General features: G+C 39.2%; 2 long non-coding RNA genes across 2 annotated transcripts; both read right to left on the bottom strand.

Annotated features, from left to right (window-relative positions):
- Nucleotides 1-1,095: 1,095 nt before the first annotated feature.
- LOC117611164 (uncharacterized) lies at nucleotides 1,096-2,603 on the bottom strand. Its single transcript, XR_004583087.2, has 4 exons — nucleotides 2,417-2,603; nucleotides 1,675-2,344; nucleotides 1,450-1,599; nucleotides 1,096-1,375 (listed from the first exon to the last, which is right to left on the bottom strand). It is a non-coding gene; the product is annotated as an uncharacterized LOC117611164 (long non-coding RNA).
- A 7,343-nt stretch (nucleotides 2,604-9,946) lies between these two features.
- On the bottom strand, nucleotides 9,947-11,201 carry LOC117611165 (uncharacterized). Its single transcript, XR_004583088.2, has 4 exons — nucleotides 10,938-11,201; nucleotides 10,709-10,812; nucleotides 10,400-10,487; nucleotides 9,947-10,173 (listed from the first exon to the last, which is right to left on the bottom strand). It is a non-coding gene; the product is annotated as an uncharacterized LOC117611165 (long non-coding RNA).
- Between the last annotated feature and the right edge of the window lie 2,071 nt (nucleotides 11,202-13,272).

Genomic DNA, 13,272 nt, shown 5'->3' with positions numbered 1-13,272 from the left:
ATTTCCGGAAACTACAAGCGCGGTGAAGTTCGTGAAATTTTGGTTACTTTTTTGATGGTTGTCGCCGTTATTGGAGTTTTTATTCGCGCTTTTAGATCGCTTTATAGCATAACAGAAACGCGCGAGGTGACCGCTTTTTTTACAAAAATTACACGTTATATTTTTCTTACGCTGATCTACGTTGTCATCGCTGGGTCGACGGTCATTTTTATGCTGCTTGGAGATGCTAACGGTGGCAAGGGCGCTGTCCACGGTGACCATCGCTGTCATTCGGTTTTCTTCTTGCAGCAATCTTTCCCTCAAATTGGTCAGCGTTTGGTTGGCTTCGGCGACGTTCTCCCATGCAGTGACGAATGCGTTGTATTTGGCCGGCAGCGTGCTCAACATCTTTGCCATAATCATTGTGTTCGACACGGTTTCATCGATGTCCTTTAATTGATGGGCGAGATTCTCGACCTTGGCCAAGTGTTGCGGTATAGAGCCCCCAGGTGTCATACGATATTCATGAAATTTCATAGTAAGCGCCAGCTTGTTTGACGCACTTTTTTGTTCGTGAATACCGGAAAGTTTGTCCCACATTTCATGCGCACTGAGACACGTTACAAGATACTCTAACTGGTTGTATTCCATGGACGCGGATAGAAAAAACATGGCTTTCGCGTCTTTTTTGGCCCACGCGGTCCTTTGCGCCGCGTTTTCATTTGTAGCCGGCGCTGGCTTTGTCTTTCTTCCTTCCACGTTGTCCAGGATATCGTGGGCGATAAAAATGGTTCGCATCTGGAACTTCCAGAGTTGATAGTTCTGTCCGTTGAATTTTGAGATGTTTCTCAAATCCGACGTGTCCGCCATTGTTCGTCTATCACTCGAAAGAAGCTTCTCGAAAACAGGCACGCGAAACACGTTACGCAGAAAAAGAAAACTTTCGCGATTATTGTCGGCACTGACCAAAGCAAAAGTTCAAGCACTCTGGGCCCATAACCTGTTAAAGGCGAGGGTTGGACGAAATAATGCACGACAGTTCAAGAAAGGTAGTTTAATCACCAGAAATTTAATAATGGTTGTCTGCGACGCACATGTCCGGCGAAAGCGATCGAGAGACAATAATAAAACAAAAGTGCGCTAGCAGCGCTCGCTACGGTGCGACACACAGCGCCTCCCCCTTTCCTGTTTCTTAGCAGAATCCGGCGGTGACGTAGAACGCGCCAAGTATGAACACGCGTATTAATTTGTCGGTCCAACAATTATGCTTACCATTATTTATTGTTTTTCCTTCTTGGATCTATCCTCAGCTAATTATTTGACTTATAACTAGATATTAACTAGATCTTCTTTTGTGGAGGTATGGTATTCTTTCATGATAGGTTGGTAAAATTTTCTGAAATTTCAATAATTTGTCTTGTTACTGATTCTGGCCTGTTCGGTTTATTATTTGCTTATCTTTAAGTATACCTGTTCATTGCAAGGTGGTTTGGTTATATGTAATAGAAGTTTTAATCAATTCTTAACCTGTATTATCTTGGTGGCTCAGGAGGTGTTTTCTGCTGGTTCAGCATTTTAATCTAGTTCCATCTTATTTCTAGTCGTTCTTCTGGTTGTCACCTTGATAGATTTGATAAATAGATTATGAAGGGTTTTGCAGTCATACATACATTATTCTATACATGTGTGGCGCACTTTTTCCTTTGTGGTGATCTTCTTCTCCTTTGTTTATTTTGTGCCAATGCATGGTGCCTATTTGGTATTAAAATCCGATGTTTTTGGCTATACTTTGCCTCATTCATTTGATTTACTTCTGTTATACTTATACTTATCAGTTTTCTATGATTTACTTTCTTCTTCTCCTATTTATTGTTGATTGTTACTGTTCACGCGATTTGGTTGAACGATCTCCGCCAACTTGAAGTGCGCCGTGATAAGAAAAACGGGTGCCGGATCGGGTAGGACGTGAGTGAGTAAGAAACCGAATTTAGCGAATCGCACAATGTAGATTGTAGTCGTCTGGATTACAAATCCTGTTAACAAATAAGATTAAGTATTTGTGCCGAAGCGTCGGTTCGATGCTTAGACCGTAGCGGAACGAAGTGCGACGTTCGATAGAACGAGACAATGCGAGAATGTTGTTGCTTGCGTAGCGATCAGTTGGTAATGAATACAAGCGGTTTGTCGCCACGGTAAATATACTAGCGGGCTCCGAAAGGTCTGGAAACCAAAAGGTTCCAGAACTTTCGGAGCGCCTTTAAAATTAGAATGCGCGAAGGTTCTGAGTTCGCGAAAGTTCTGGACCGTTCGCTCAAACAGTTACTCTAACTTGGCTAAGTCTTGATTTTGATTCCATCTAGTTGATCTGAAATGGGTGAGAAGTTTTGAGGTTAATATTTGTTGATGATGATTATTAATGGGTTGGTTTGTTTCTTACCTGTAGGATTTTGTTAATGAATAATGCTTTTTTTGTTTTACTCTTGATAGTGGTGTTATGCAGTTTGCACTTTTGTCGCCGAGTTTAATCTAGCTAATGTTGACTGACATTTGTTATTTGCTGCTTGGCACCTTTTATTTCATTTCACACCATTGGTTGATTTTATAGTTTATTTAAATTCTTCCATTTTATCGGTTTTATTCGCAACGGTGCGATGATATTACGCGCTCAATATTCTTTGCAGTTCGCTGTCTGCTCCTTGATTTGACGTTTGGCGTTTGACGTTTTGCTGTTTGATTATTTGTCCACATTATGTCAGGTTCACATATATTTCTTATGTTTCTTATGTCTAGTTCACATATTTCTTATTATTTTGTCCTTCTTTTATTAACTGTTCTGTTTTACTCTGAATTATCAATTAATTTTAACTGGCCTTGTTTGACTTGAGTTAGATACATGTTTAGTTGTTTAATTAATCAAGGAATTGATTTTTTTGGAATACCAGTTCAAATTCTTCGCTCATGGTGTTGATAATGCAGCAACCAGAGGTTATTTTACAGTAGGTGGTTGGATTATTTTCATTGCCTTGGGGCCAAACAGTGTAGCTTGATGTACATTGATTATCGTCGATCATTAATCCCGACTTGAGATAGTGGTTATCATTGTTACGTGGCGCTGTATGTTCTATTCGCGATGATATGCAAGCTGGATCGACTGCTGATGGTAACCGCCAATGGTCGCCTAATATTGGCCTTTGAAGGTCTGCTTTAACTTTTATTATTGTTTTATTGTTATCATTGGTTTTACTTAATTTGCGCAATTATATTTTGTTGATAATTGACTTTGGTCACTGTCGTATTTGTTCTATTTATCCGGTGTCTGTATTTAATGTCTTATGCAGCGTCACGGTAGTATAATGTTTAATTATTTGCACAGTTAACTTATTGTTCTATCGTTCCATTTGATTTTATTCATCATGTTCTATTTTTGGCTGTATATTATGTCGGGTCCATATTCTTTCTGCTGGGCCCACCTTTTGTGTCCCTTGTCAAATGTCTGTTTATTTTGAGGTATTATTTTGAATAATTTCGATCCGTTTGATTGGTTCTATGTGAAACCCGCGCGATATTTGTTGTTCGAATTGATTTCAGTCATCGTTTTACTAGACCTTGTTTTGGCAATTGGCCTCCTGTTGGTATTGTATAATAATGTATTTACACAAATACGGTACTGCAATGTGCCTAGTTACTTACTTAATTATGTTTCTTGCTCTGGCTTATTCAATATACTTATTTTGGTATTTAGCTTGCGACGACAGCCGCGGATCGGGTCGCACATCGCGGGCCTTTGCCGCGGCGGCATCCCCACTCCCGTACGATTAGACTATAAGTAGGACCGATCAATGCGATGATCGATGAGTTGCCTCGGGGCTTCGGCCCATCCTCGACGCCATGGCTGACCTGGCGAAGAGATCTCTGGCCGTCGAGCCGTGGCATTGCACTACGTCACGACCTGGCAGTTCCCATCGGTCCAGCAGCCGTAGGCGCCTAGCCTCGTCATCTCCGTGGTTGACTTGGGGTGACCAAGCTAGTGCGTGTTCATAATCTCTGCCGGTACTTCCACGGGGATTCCGAACGCTAGCCTACTCAGCACCGCATTCTGCCTTTGGCAGCCGATTCCGTCCAATTTCGTGGCGCTACCCAGGCTGGCCAGGATTGGTCGTCGTCTCGTTCGCTGTTCGGTTCTCCCTCGGCGTACGAGAAGACGAGCCGCGTGAGGCAAGCGGGCAGCAACTCCACCGCAGCGCGAAACACCGCAGCGCGTTTGAATAAATACCGTCGGCCCAACCGGGCCAATCCTATCCCGCCTCTACCTCCTTTGCGTTTGCGTACGTTTGCGTTTGTTTGCGTTCGCGCTCCGTTCAGCGCTTTCACTCCGCGCTCCGACATCGCGCCGTTAGACCGCGTAGCGATGGCTACGACCTGCGCTAGAATTAAGGCCGCGTATTTTCTGTGACAGACCGGGTTCCGACCGTAGTTCATAAGTCCTGTACATTAGGCTTAAGTTTGGCTCCACGCGTCTAACCACCAGACGATACTTTGATTGTAGCTCCCGAGGCAGGAGAGCACCGCCGCCCGACCAACTCGGCGGGGATGGACACCCTGTACCACCTATAGTAGTCTACAGTAGTTTTGAATAAACAGATATATTTTTCCATATACACTGCCTCATTATTTACCGAACCCGTTCCCTTGCGAACCCTGGCACGGGGAAACCGACCGCGGTGCGCAACGCCGTGCGATTGGACGCTGTGCCGTTTGGACGTTGTGCCATTTAGACGCCGTATGTATTAAAATGATTGCTTTTGGGAGTCGGCAGATGGTGGTATTGTTCATCGATTCAAATTCCTATACTATTTGAATGCGTATGCATGCTGAAGTATATGATTACATATATGGTCAAAGATATTAAATTTGGAAGTGAATTTAATTTATATGTGGATTTTATGTTGAGAATTGTGCGAAACATTCTTATATTTTCTAACAAAATAGTGTAAGAAACGAGATGTCCAGTTTCTTGACAATCCGACTTAGCACGGTGTATAGCAGTGCTTGTTTCATAAAACAACTAAGGTTAGTAAATTATGTATATCGTTTGACAGGTATAGGTTAGAGTGAAAAATATTTGCAAATTTAATGCAGTTACTTTCTTACAAGATATATCTGGAAGTATGTTTGAGGTAAAGAAATCCCAACAAAAACATCCTGTAAATAGGAGCCAAGTTCTTATGGCCGTAAAAAGTTGTGAGATCAAACTAAATACGGCCAAGTTCGTTAGCTTAGAAATAACGCTTGCAATACTGAAAAAAGCTTTTGTGAAAATTAGGTTAAAAGAACGCTATTTAATTTTTGAAGAGTTACATGGAGGGCTAAATTATTCAAACTTGGCCGTTACTTTTTAAACCAATGGCCATATAAGGTGTTAGGTAACGGCCAAGTTTGAATAATTTAGCCCTCCATTGTAACTGTTCAAAAATTAAATAGCGTTCTTTTAACCTAATTTTCACAAAAGCTTTTTTCAGTATTGCAAGCGTTATTTCTAAGCTAACGAACTTGGCCGTATTTAGTTTGATCTCACAACTTTTTACGACCATAAGAACTTGGCTCCTATTTACAGGATGTTTTTGTTGGGATTTCATCAATTTTTGTTGGGATTTCATGAATTATCAAGTAGGTATTACACTTATCTCTGACTCATTCAATCCTAAATATTTTTTACCTTTAAGGTAGATATTAAGTAAATTAATAAATGCATTTTTACAAAGAAAGTCAATTAATAAAACGTTGACAGACCATTCTAAATGATGATATAATTAGTTTTTTTTTTTTAACTATTTTTTCATCTCGGCTCCTGCGCAACAAATTTTCTAACAAATCAAATGGATGACATAATTAGTTTTTTTTTTTTTAACTATTTTTTCATCCCATTTTGGGCATAAAACCCGAAAATTGAATCCCCCATCTTCCCTTCAATTTTTTTTGTTATATATGTTATGCTGCTATGTTCCATCCTACGTACCTATTTCGTAATGCTTTTTTCAATACAACCCCTTTAAGGTGTAAAATTTCAAACTTTGATAATTATTCTTTTGAACGTACGTTATGGTGAACCTATGAACCAAATTTCAAGCTTCTAGCTCAAAGGGAAGTACCCAGAAGGTTTTGATCATCTATAAGTCAGTCAGTGACAAATTTAGCGATTTTTGAGGTCCTATATCTCGGAACCTACTAATGTTGAAAAGTTAGTTTTTTGTCAATGTTGAGACAAATTGCACCTATCCATCTGCCTTCAGTGCCGAGTTATAGGCCTCTAAAAAACGGCTAAGTTGTTTCGTGTAAGAGGAGGTAGTGCGAGAACTTGGCTGGTGCACTACCGTGCACCTAGATATTAAACCTTATTTTCTTCAATACATTCTTTATTCCAAATTGATGTTGTTGAGTACAATGTATGAATATATAATATATCTTTTTTTATAGTTTCAGCACCTGTTCAGACATTGATGCGGAAATTACAACCAAAGAATTATGGAGTAGAAAAGTTGAATAGAACCATTAAAGAAATTAACCAGCGTGGAATAAAATACTAGGACAAAGAACAAAATTTTTGTTATTAGTTGGTTTTTATAGTCCACGATTTGGAAGATAAACTTATCTACTTTAATAATCCTCTTCTTTGGATAATTTGTTCAATGTATCTATCAAATTCATCAACTCCATAATTTTTTGATTGTAAGTTCCTTATCAATGTCTGAATAAATGCTGGAAATAAAGTAAATCAAATCATATTATAATATATTGATACATTGTACTCAACAACATCAATTTGGAATAAAGAATGTATTAAAGAAAATAAGATATAATATTTCTTTTACCTTAAACATATTTCCAGATATATCGTGGAAGAAAGTAGTTGCATTCAATTTCCAGATATTTTTCAACCTAACATATACCTGTCAAATGTTACACATAACTATTTGACCTTAGTTATTTTATGAGACAAGCGTATTGTTCTTCTGTTTCATCCAATTAAGGTGATAAGAGCCGCTCAAATTAATTAGGGGCTGTGGAAATGGTAGATGTGAATAGATTTCACAGCGATAGCAATATACCTCTAATGCACAAAACTACTTACCAAATAATGTTAAATACATGTAACTTTTGATTTTGGCTGCAACCTATGTATTTATTGACAAGACTTTATTATATGCTCCTCTTACTGCGGTAAATAGATAGATATTACTTTGCAATGAGTATGCTACGCACCATGTCATGCCGCATTGTCAAACACTTATGCACTACTAATGAAACAAAAAAACTAGTACATTTGCATAATTAGGCAATATTATTGTATCTTTTGTCCAATTACATGCAATACGTGGATGAATGATCCTCTGGTATCTTAATAACCACCTTGTAAATATTCTTCTACTCTAACCTATACCTGTCAAACGATATACATAATTTACTAATCTTAGTTGTTTCATGAAACAAGCGTTACTACACACCGTGCTAAGTCGGATTGTCAAAAACTGGACATCTCGTTGGGTGAACTTTACTTTACTGAACCCAAAATTTTGTATTTTTTTTTTTGAATCTATAGTTTTTGATGCGGAGAATCCAAAAATGCAAGTCTCAACTTTAGGAATCCAATGGTTCAAAAGTTATAAGCATGTAAAATTTGATATTTTTAGCGCATTTGCTACGTTACTGTGACGCCATATTGGCTTCTTGTCCAATGAACGGGGTCGCTAGCTGCAGGCAGCAGGTGCCGACTACTTTAGCGGGGTTAGTCAAATCGTAAATTTGATACTGTCTCAGTTAGTTAGGTTTACATTTATCTTAAAGAGAGAGGGTACAATCCATGCATTTGCTTATTGCTTTTACTATATCAATTTTATGAGTAATTTAAATACAGCTAATGATGGAACCCACACTCCCAAAAATTTGGTATCCCCTAAAGTAATGTTTAACCTAAATATAAATCTAACTAACTCGGACAGTATCAAATTTAAAGTTTGACTAAACCCGCTAAAGTGGTCGGCACCCGCATGCGTCTGCCTGCAGCTAGCGACACCGTTCATTGGACAAGAAGCTAATATGACGTCACAGTAACGTAGCAAATGCACTAAAAGTGTCAAACTTTACACGCTCATAACTTTTTAACCATTGGATTCCTAAAGTTAAGACTTGCATTTTCGGATTCTACATATCAAAATCTATAGGTTAAAATAAAAAAGGTCCAAAATTTTGGATCCGGTAAAGTAAAGTTTACCCAGCATAGGAATTTGAATCGACGAACAATACCACCATCTGCCGACTCTCAAAAGCAACGATTTTAAAACATCCGGCGTCCAAACGGCACAGCGTCCAAAAGAAACGCGTCCAATCGGCCCAGCGTCCAATCGGGACGCCTCCAATCGGTCGACGTCCAAGTGGGACACCCCCGCTGCAGTTAGCTTATTATTTGTCCGGATTATTCCCAAGTAACGGACAGTATATAAATAAACAAGTATATAAATAAAAAATTTCGAAAATCTGTTAATGCAAAAAATTGTTTTTCAAATATTTCAAATAAATTTGCAACGAAAACCAAATATTCTTGCGGCATAAAAATGCAGAGCAGACCCCATAATGTACGGGGATACTGACGGCGGTATTGATACTTTTTGCAGTTCTGGCTTAGGCTTAAAGCAGCTCGCTCTTCTGCTCCTTCTATCATTATGCATAAGCGCCCGTTCAAATATAGTACATCAACGACCGTCCTTCTGATAATAGCTCATTCTGTCGTTTACTATCTTGCAATCACGGACCCCATACTGTACGGTGATATGGATGGCGGTATTACTACTGTTTGCAGTTCTGGCTTAAGCTTGAAGCAGCTCGCTCTTCTGCTCCTTCTATTATCGTACATAAGCGCCCATTTACATATGTCAGCGACTGTCCTTCTGAGGATAGCTCATTCTGATCTTTACGTTCCTGCAGTCGCTTTTCGATTTCTTTGTTCTATTTCCGACGTAAGTAAAACGTATCACGTAAAACTAAATAGATTTTATATTAATTCTGTTCCTGTCACTGCATCGAATATAAATCATGGACGATAATCTTCGAAATACCGCTCCCCGAGGCCGTCCGATTAGAACGCGTCGCCGGGGTACCATTATTGGTCGAAAGGAACGCCAGCGTAACTCGCAAATACAATCTCAGAGCCGCTCTGAAACACCTTCTCCACCTCCTAATCAATCAATGAGCTCCGCCTTGATGCGTGCTCCCGCTTCGCCTGCTCCGCAGCCACCAACCTCTCGCTCTTCTCGCGCTCCATCACCCACCCGTCGACGAAATTTACGTAACACAGCAGTGCCGGTTCCTCCACGCTCCGTCGGCCGACCAGTCATTTACGCCGATATAGACCCAGCGGGCGAGATTTTACCATACACTGGAAGGCGATGTTTTGGCCCACAGTGGTTACGCTCCACAGAAGAAGACGCACAAGGCAGACGCACGCCCGCCGGTATCGACGAACGCCGGCGTCGATTACAACGCGAGAAATAATATCGTTTGAAAGAACGCCAAGAAATCGTACGCCGCACAGTGGGACAAAATGGCTCTTGGCGATCAAAATTTTGTAACTTCGGTTCTATTGGAAATATTTTAATGAAATTTTGGGAAGTTTTTGTCTACATTATGATACTTAAGTTGTAATAATATAAATCATATTGAACTACAGGGTGTCAAGATATTCACGTATAAACTGTAGCGCGTTCAACATCCTGCATTTGTTAGACATATTTTATGTTATTTAACAAAAATTTGACTTAAAACTGTTAATAACTGGAAAGAGAAAGGAATATAATAATTAAAAAATGACAAGACATGTGTTATTATAATATATTTATTTATATTTATTATAATCTATACCAAATCATTCGTGAAAAACGTTTCGATAATTATGAAAATTTATTATGGCATATTGCAAGGACGAAATAAAGTTTTGAATGACGAATATACACGTTGGAATGATTAAAAGTAATAGTTAATAAGGCAGTTAACTGGTTAATAATCGTATCTGTTACTGCTTTTCCATCTTCGCGCCCAGCAGCCAAGATGGGTGTAATTTCATTCAATCGCCATTTTCTTGAAAAGGTGCAAAAAAGTGCACCTAATTTTTTCAGATTCTGATAGAGGAAGGTTCACTCTTTCCTAAATAAATAGGATAAAGGAGAAAAACGAGGCGATTAATAAAATAAAGAACGAAGAACGAGATAAGACTAAGGAAAAATGGCAGGAGGAGTGGAATATGCTAACTAAAGGAAGGTGGACCTACAGATTAATTCCAAACATAGAGGAGTGGACCGAGAACGGAATACCAACTATAGATTTCCATTCAATACAGGCACTAACAGGGAATGGCTGTTTTGGTGCTTACCTAAATAAAATAGGTAAAGAGAGGTCGCCGAAGTGTTGCTTCTGTGATGACCCGAACGATGATCCGGAGCATACACTCTTCAACTGCCCTAGATGGGAATCAGAAAGACAAGAGTAGGTAAATAATATACACCCAGAAAATTGGAATGTGCAAAACTTTAGTAAGCTATTGAAAAACAAAAATATGAATGGTTTTGTGAGAAATTTCCTTGGAAACTGTCTGAAAGCAAAAGGAAAATGGGAAAGGGTACACCGGTTAAAAGAAAGAAAAAAGGATAAGGAAAATAATGCCTAAATGATAAATGCGTACCTGAAACATCAAATATATTTGTAGTTCTGGTCCCACATCAATCACTAATAATCCAGTAAAATTGGCAAGAGAGAATCAGCCTGAATCCTCAATGGGAAGTTTATCTACAGAAATAAATGAAATAGGAAATTTCTAAGTGAATAAAAAGAGTAAGAATAAGGTGTAATGACATGTAAACTGTATATATATGTGTTGTGTATATAAAGAAATCTAAGCGGAGGGCCCATACCCGAACAAACCTGTAGGATATCCACGATACGAAAGGGTAGTTTAAAACAATGTATAATATTCCATTTTCGCCTTACGGATTGGTACTGCACGATGGTCTAGGAGTTGCCTCTTGAGTATACGTAGGTCGATTACCCCAAAAAGAAATGCTAATTAGATGTAGAATTATATAAGGAATGGAAACAAAATTTGAATCAGTTCCTCCGCTGACCAGGATACTGGAATGGCTTCATCTAATACGGGTTAGTGGAGGCTGTTATCTATACTAAATAGAACTATGGATATTATACTGGGTTTCGCCAACCGGATAAGGTTACTTATTTAGTTGCTATACGTAGCTATTTATTTTATTTATGAAACAGACCGCGAGGCCAAGGATAGTGTCTATACTAAAGTATTTATTTATTTATTTAATGTTTAGCTAATTACAAAAGGCTTATATTTACCGTATAATTGGTGATATAAGAAAAGATAGTACGTGTAAAGTGAGCACGAATGCTGATACCGAGGGAATAATTTCCTAGGCATAAGAGAGGTATATTAGTAAGACAAGAGACAGCGTAGACTGTGATAGACCTCATGGTAAATATGAAGGTACTTAAAGATCTGCTTGCTTGGTTGTCTGGGTAGTGGGATGAGCACGATTGATCTGGAGGCCGGTGGCCTGTTGGCTACGTGATTTCGTAGATGCACGAAGATGAATAACCTATACAGTGAGTTAATGGTACACAGCGGTAAATGACAAGAGAGAATCTAAAGTAGGAAAGGAAAAGGAGATATGGCATGATGATATTCAGAGGTAGTGTATAGAATGCGAAGATTTAGCACCAACTACAAAAACACGCCAATAAACACACTTAAACTTATAACCCACTATATGAACTGGTTATATTTATCTTAAAGGAGGTGTGATATATATATTTATATTATTTTATGTAGTAGCTAAGGAAGCGAAGCGAAATAGATACATACATGACAAACAGCGATGAGCTGTAATGGCGTCTGGCGTCGACCATAGACTACGGGTAATAGAGATGGGTAACGTGCATTGTGGTTTATGACGGTAACCAGACCTGAGTAAAGTATTTTCTAGAGGGTATGATGAATATGAAATAATAAAGGGAAACTAGGGACTCTAAATAGGTAGGGCCTTTAGAGTTGATAAATTTCCAGGGAACCTGCGGTGTTCTGCTCGGTGGTGATGACTGAGTACTGAAAGTGGGGAAACATATAGGATAATTAATTAAAATCGCTGATTACGAATACGAGGTAATCGAATAAGGGGGGACAAACAGGTGGCCGAAGTAATGCCCACAGGCGGTTCCGGTTTGCCTGGTCTCCGGCAGACAGACATAGGGTAAGTACGAGGGGTGTGGCTTTTATTGGGTATCAGGAGTCCCACACTACCGGGCTGGTACTTCCCGCCCGGTGTTTTAAAGCATTTTCCACTCCCTCGCCGAAAAAAAAAGGTTCACTCTTTCCTGCAGTAATAATTAAACATGTGGCAAGTTGTGGCACTTTTTTAAAATCAAACTCAAAGTTGAGATTTTAGTTAAATATACTTCGTTTCAATCAGATCCTATTATTTAAAAAGTTGTTAACATTTTAACTTACTTTATGCACTGAATAGAATCTATACTATTCTAGTAAACTTTATCATTCATTTGAATTGTATCTTTCCGAGTAAAATTCAGTAGAATCGTACATTGAAGTTACCAGTAGTATTATCAGCGTTTCGTTTTGATGAATTTCTACTGACTTTGAGTGCGAACCACGGCAAAACGGAAACAAATATGAAAAAACGGATTACACTACGTTAAACTACAGTTTATTCTCTATCGATGTATGTAATTTGTTTTTCAATTTTCGAATTCACGAAAATCGAATTTTGATCGCCGAAAGCCGTTTTGTCCCACTGTGCGCCGTACCGAAGCAGCTATGGCCACGAAACCATTTACTGATGCCTACTATTACAACATTGGGGCGATGAATGCCATTTGTTTCCACTGCATGGCGAAACACTTTGAATCCGAGCGTACCGGATTCTTGCTGCTCTGATGGAAAGGTCGCATTTACCCTTCGGCCGATCCACCCGTACCTCTGTGAGGTCTTCACTAATCCAGCTCACTGTGATTTCAAATATTTTCAGGGTAATAGTCGCTACCTCAACTCTGCCTTTGGCTTCTGCTCTCTTGAATTTAAAATTGATCACTCTCTGTCTGGCGCTTACTATCTCATTGGTAGAGGAGAAATCTTTCATTGCATTGGCCCGTTGCACCAAGAAGACATTCCACGTACGACTGCAACGATGCCGTATGCCTCGGCCTTTTGTGACT

The sequence above is a fragment of the Osmia lignaria genome, unplaced genomic scaffold (genome assembly GCF_051020975.1).
Source record: "Osmia lignaria lignaria isolate PbOS001 unplaced genomic scaffold, iyOsmLign1 scaffold0016, whole genome shotgun sequence".
Lineage (NCBI taxonomy): Eukaryota > Metazoa > Arthropoda > Insecta > Hymenoptera > Megachilidae > Osmia > Osmia lignaria.
The sequence above is the reverse complement of the archived record's forward strand: the minus strand, read 5'-3'. Positions and strand labels throughout refer to the sequence as shown.